Consider the following 6,415-nt stretch of genomic DNA (forward strand, 5'->3'; position numbering starts at 1 on the left):
TTAACTTTTAAATAATATAAGATATAATTGCTTAAGAACCTAATTGGGAAATATATTTAAATATCAATTTTAGTATAAAAAAATAAGTTTGATAATTTCTTTTGTATTAATTAGTATTATTATACAAGAGAAATTTACTTTTTTTTGTATATTACGTGCCACTAATCTTTGAGTGGCAAAAATTATTTATACTAGTGAAAACTATCTCAACGATATTTTTTTGATTTTGTATCAGCCAGAAAAAATATTCGGAACTCTATTAAATATTGTAATAAATGCATTAATTTCAAATTAAAAAAATCAAACGTGTTGATTATATGACCAAGCCTAAAAATATATTTTAATTGTTGATTAAGAAAAACATTTTTGTTATCTATGCAAAACGCGGGTGATTAGATGTCGCTCTGCTGTACAGTAGGGCACAAGTGGGTCACTGTTGTAATGAACGGCGTTACATTTGAATTCAATAATATAAATATATTGTATACGAAAAACTGTTCTGAGCCTAGACGGTCTGTCAGCCTATGATATTACATTGTATATTTGATGATATTATTATGATTAAAGTCATTTATTTTTTACTTTTAGGAGTTAGTACTACAGTAGGTTAACATGATTTTTGTTAAAAACAATAATGCTTGAAAGATATGTATTTATAATATTTTTAAACTGCCATTGTAACAATATATTAGGAGCCTCGTAGATCTGAAGATGGATACCTACTACTCATAATATTTTAATAAATATAATATAAATAAAACAACATATGGTATAAGCCCCTATTTGTATCCTAAGGTATAAAACATTTCCCTCTTTTTTAAGATAATACAAGTACAAAAAAAATAAATTTTCAAATTTAATAATTGAGATCATTGTTAGGTATAACATCGACAATTACAGATTATGCAACGTTTTCATACATAAAATGCTATCAAATATTATATGTCTATATGTTTGGTAATAATATTGTGACAAAGATAAAATCCAAATGAATAAATATTTAATATTTAAGTTATTTGATCATTATTAGGTACTCAAAACTAGCAATTCTTCGATGTGGGTTTACACTTGCCAGTAAGAGGATCCGGGCCCACATGATATTCTGGGCGAACGACGTCGGGTACACATGAATACATGATACATAAACTTATATAATATTATTATGTTTATACGACAATAATGAAGCTCATCAAATCCTATTATTATATTATAGTATTCGGATTAAGAACGGGGTTGGCACTCGGGAGAACGGCTGTAATGGGAACTCAGGAGCTGATATGATTTTACAAACCATAATAATAATAATAATAATAACAACAATATACTCTCGCTTAATACTATATATATATATATATATATAACTCTAGAAAATCTCTGCTCTGTGAATCGCTGTAATAATATAATACATATAATATATTATTATTGTCGTAAACAACTACCTACGTTGCATTGCTCGAGAGAATTTAATTACGACCGCACCCTCTCTAGCCTCCTCCCTGTTAACACTATACACCAACAATAATATAATACAATATGACGATATTATACACAATAATATACGGTGGGTTGGTATTTACTGTTTATAGACATAGTCACAGCAGAGCGCAAAGTCCGCGGCTATTGAATTCAACATAGTAATTTACATATATTATTATTGTTCTTATCACAACAAATACTCGCAAAACTAAAGTTGTACTCGTGATTCCGTGATGTGTGTAGTCTGAAAACCGAATTCAATAAATTGCCTGATCATCGAATGTTAACATATTTTTTTAAATTATTATTCATCTTAAGCAACTATGGTCATAACTCATTATAATTTTTAAAGGGGTTTACGGTTGGCTCAGTAACACGCATAGGTGATGCGAGGATCAATCATTGAAAACCCAGGTGGTCACTGGTCACCCATCTGGGAGATGGTAACGCTGGACGATTATGCTTGACTGCAACAATACATTATAGTGACTTCGGCCGACCACCACTCCACACCAATCTCCAATTATCGAACATCTATTAAAATAATATTGTTATCAAAACTTATTTTGTGAAAAATACATTTTTAATAATATTATATTATTAAAGAGTGATGACTCATGAATGCATTTTCTCCGTTGAAAAAAAAGAGTTCTTCTTAGCACAAAAATGATTTAATGTTTTTTTTTATCTGCAATATCTTAACTATTTAGGTGTTCACGAATTTTGTGAACTTTAGATAATTCTTGTTTTCATGACCATGAGAAAAACCAATGTCAATCGATGAACAAAAATGTCATGTATGAATTATTGTGTATATTTCCTTAAAAAACACTACAACTTTTTTCCGAACACAAGAAAACGGTCACACCGCATTGTTGCCAATCACTGATATCGTTATTAAGTTATTTACTAAGCCCAGACCTCCGAAAATTGTTAGTAAATTAATGACCTTGATTATTAAAAATGTATAAACCAAGGACAGTGAGTCAGGTCGTTAGAGATTTTTATGAGCTTTTTTGATTACATCAGTGGCTCAACTGGGTAAAAATTTTGGGAACAGAGGGAAATAATTTATTCACCAAAACCTAAACTTTAACCTAATCGTTTATTCTTACACTAGTCTTAAAACTCATTTTATGGCTTAGAAACAAATCGCAGGTACCCATTTCCCTTCCCATATCGTTAAATAACATTAAGTGCATGAGAGGTCACTAAAAAAGGTGGATCATATAATAACTTGTTTGAAAACATTAACTAGAATAAATAAGATTGATGTAAGATAAATGTAATTAACTATGCAAAATAACTAGAGAAAAAAACATTTTTTTAAACTTATAAATGTAAAATGTCTTGTAATCTTTCCCTATTTTAGAAATTTTAAACACGTTTAATATTAACACATATCGTGGAGCATAATATATTTATTAACTTATAACATAGTATATATAGAGCATAATATATTTAACCCCCCCCTCCCCAATAAAAAACCGATTACACAACTGAATCGCTGCATTAATTATTTAAACATGTAAAATATTGTGTTCGTTTAAAAAGTGATAAATTTACTACGATAAGATACCTACTGTAGACTTATTATTGATTACTGATTAGGTACTGACAGTTTAAAAATGTATTTTCCTTTGAATAAAAAAAGTAACTATAAAATAAATGTCTTATATTTACCTCATTAGTTAAAAACACTTTAAAAATGTCATATATTTAATTGAAATATCATGTTGAAATACTTAGAATCTCAAGCAAAAAAATTATAATACTTATACTTACTCTGAATAGATGGAATCTCTGCGCGAAATAATATACAAGTACATTATCACTTCAAAAAACACGATTTACAATTAATACTACGGAACGGGTAGTTGTTCGATAATTATTATAACATATATGAACCGAAACGATGCGCATACTTAGGACCCATTGAACAATTTATTTTATTATCTAAGAATCACGGTGGTACGATTTAAGCGGGTGCATTATTGTAGTACACCGTGTGAATGTTGGTGGCATATGGCCTGTGCAATTTCTAAAATGCCGAGAGATCGAGCCCGACTCTATTCTTTCGTAAACTTTTGGAGAAAAGTTGCGAATATATACTTTAAAACTATATAATATATACCAGACCGGGCTAAGCCCGCACGGTAGTCATCACTTCACATACGGCTTATAATCCTTCTTTGCCCGCTGGCTCGATTTAACTTTCGCAAGAACTAACCAAATAGATAAAAAAAAGAATAAAAGGCAACATATCAGATTTAATTTATATATATATATATTATAATATGCGCGTGTGTGTGTGTGTCTGTGAGCGCGCGAGCGTATATAACACTATAATACCCCGAATTTGGTCCGGGCCACTTATTTTTCGACTGAGTATGAGATAGGGGACTAATGTTTTATACGCAGTACAGCCGCAACCCAACTTAATAGCGGCTTATTTACAGATTTTTAACGAAAATATATATCTATAGACAGGTCAAAAGATCAATATTACGCCGCTCCAATATTGTTATACCAATTACTGATCAATAGACTAAGCTATTGCATGAACCGACCGACTATAAAATAGGTTCGTCGTTCAATACACGTCTCGTCATCTATCACTGAGGCACAGAGTAATAATCCATTGGTCGATAATTATTAGCTGTAAAGATTTTAACGAAATATTTCATTTTTTTTCTCACTTAATGTTGCAAGTAATGGTTTTATTTGAGAAATTCTACTTTCTGACCATTTCTATTTTGTTTTCTCCATTTTTAATCATACAGGTTTTATAGGCAACTTTTAAACTTAATTTTCTCAAAGATAATATTTTTTTGTGAAAATGTTTATCAACATAATATACGTGATATTGTACAAATATTTAGTTAAAAATGTATAGTCATTACATACACTTTGAGTGAAGTAAGTATTATTATACCTATGCACTATGCAATATTCATAGATGTTTTGGTACTGGTCATGTATGCTACTTAAAATAGCACAAAGCTACCATTTAGTTACCAGTAAGGTCACTGCATTAAGATATAATATACTTTTTTATTCTCGATAGTAATATATTCATAATTTTAAAATTGTATTGTAACTTCTATTTTCTTAAATTTATGCTATTTGTAATTCGTATGTGATTCAATATTCAAAATTCTTTTTAGATCTAATACCTATATTTTATTTGTAAGCCTTGATTGATGTGAGATCATTCTACTTTAGTTTAAATATGAAACTTTCAATAACAGTTAATCGTCTGATTATGTGACCCTGTTGGTACTCTACGGTTATCAAGTCTCATATAAAAAAGATATAATAAGTCTAAAGTAGTATCGCTATAGATAGCATACAAAAAACAAATATCTTCAAATGCGAAAAATGTATTTTTATTACTATTTCAATCCTGGAGGATTCTCTGACATAAACACTTTAAATAAAAAATCAATAGTAAAGTATATATAAAGATTTTGAATTAGGTTTTATAAGTTACTAATATAGCATGTAGGTATGTACCTACAAAATGACAACAATAATGCATGTATTTAAAGAATATTATGACGTAAATTATAGTCGACTAAAAAGTTAGGAGTGATGGGCTTCCCTTTCATGTGAATTGTATCCCAAAACATTATGCCACAAAATAACGTATCTTTCTTAGGTATATTTATAGCTATGAGAAATTGTTTAATATGTTATAACGAAACGATAAAAAAACAATATTTTTAACCTTTAGGGCTGTATCAATATAATATTCAATGTTTCTATTGAAAATCTTAAGTCTGGGTAAAATGGGAAGGAATATAATTTATTATAATTTATGTAATTAGAATACCCACTCATTTAATATTTCTTCCGGCGAAATTAGTGTAGTTCTTAAATAATATCAAGACCCAATTCGTGTAAAAAAAGATCTTGGGGCGCAATTTGCTATGGTTCCGTTTTGAAAGTGTGCTGAAGTACTATAATATAATAAATGTGAATTGTAATATCGTTGTATAGTTTTCCATATTTTGGTGAAGATGTCGAAAAACAGCAAATCCACATCAAACGGTCGTAGGATAGAAATGTTTGCGTTCGGCACTGTCAGTTTTTGTCACGTTTGCAAAATAAAAAGTCCCATAGTATCGACAACGCCCATTCGCCCTCTCATCGGCGATGCCGTGCCAGAGAAATATATATATATTTTCCAGGGCGGAACTTACCGTATTTTGTGTTTAAGCAGCTACACCGACGATGGACGTGGCGGCGAATGTCGTCGGCTTAAGGAACCATGTGCAGACGAATTTCACTGCAATATTACGATGTGCCTATTCAATAATAAATATATATATATACATTTAATGCGTCAGGTGCGTGTTTGTTTACCTGTTTTCGCTGTGGGGAGTATGGTTGGTTCGGAATACGTGTATACAGGGCGACGATCCGTCGCTGAAAACCCGGGCGGTCACCCATCCGGGAGCTAGCGGCAGACGCTTGACTTCAGAACTCGTTAGCGACTGCGGCCAACCACCGTGCCACGCCAGGCTCCAAAAATAATACACTGTAATATTATAATATAAACATCATGTTTTATGTGTGTGTGCCGTTCGTCTCCGCCATAGCGGTTTGTTGGCCGAACGATGGCGAGCGGGCGGTACGGCGGTTGTTGCTGTTGTTGTGGCGTCTACGTGTACTGTGCGGTTCGTTATAGGATTTCCATCGAACTGCAATAATAATTTAAACGTGACCGAAACCCCATCGCTTATAGGCTTTCCGGTTTCCGGTTTTAACGAGCTCCGTCTCCGCGTATAGACCACAGTCGCGGTTGTCAACTGCAGCAGCCGCAGTGCTATCATTATTATAATATTGTTCCGGAGCTGAGCTCGTACAACGATAACATCATGCTATGATGTATTATAACCACCTATATTATTTTTTTTATTTTATTGTAGGAAAA

General features: G+C 31.6%; 1 long non-coding RNA gene across 1 annotated transcript; it reads right to left on the bottom strand.

Moving 5' to 3' along the window:
• Window positions 1-836: 836 nt before the first annotated feature.
• On the bottom strand, window positions 837-6,212 carry LOC111028047. The gene is made up of 3 exons (XR_002603871.1): window positions 5,845-6,212; window positions 5,682-5,767; window positions 837-2,010 (listed from the first exon to the last, which is right to left on the bottom strand). It is a non-coding gene; the product is annotated as an uncharacterized LOC111028047 (long non-coding RNA).
• Window positions 6,213-6,415: the final 203 nt, after the last annotated feature.

The sequence above is a fragment of the Myzus persicae genome, unplaced genomic scaffold (genome assembly GCF_001856785.1).
Source record: "Myzus persicae strain clone G006 unplaced genomic scaffold, MPER_G0061.0, whole genome shotgun sequence".
In the NCBI taxonomy this organism is placed as follows: domain Eukaryota; kingdom Metazoa; phylum Arthropoda; class Insecta; order Hemiptera; family Aphididae; genus Myzus; species Myzus persicae.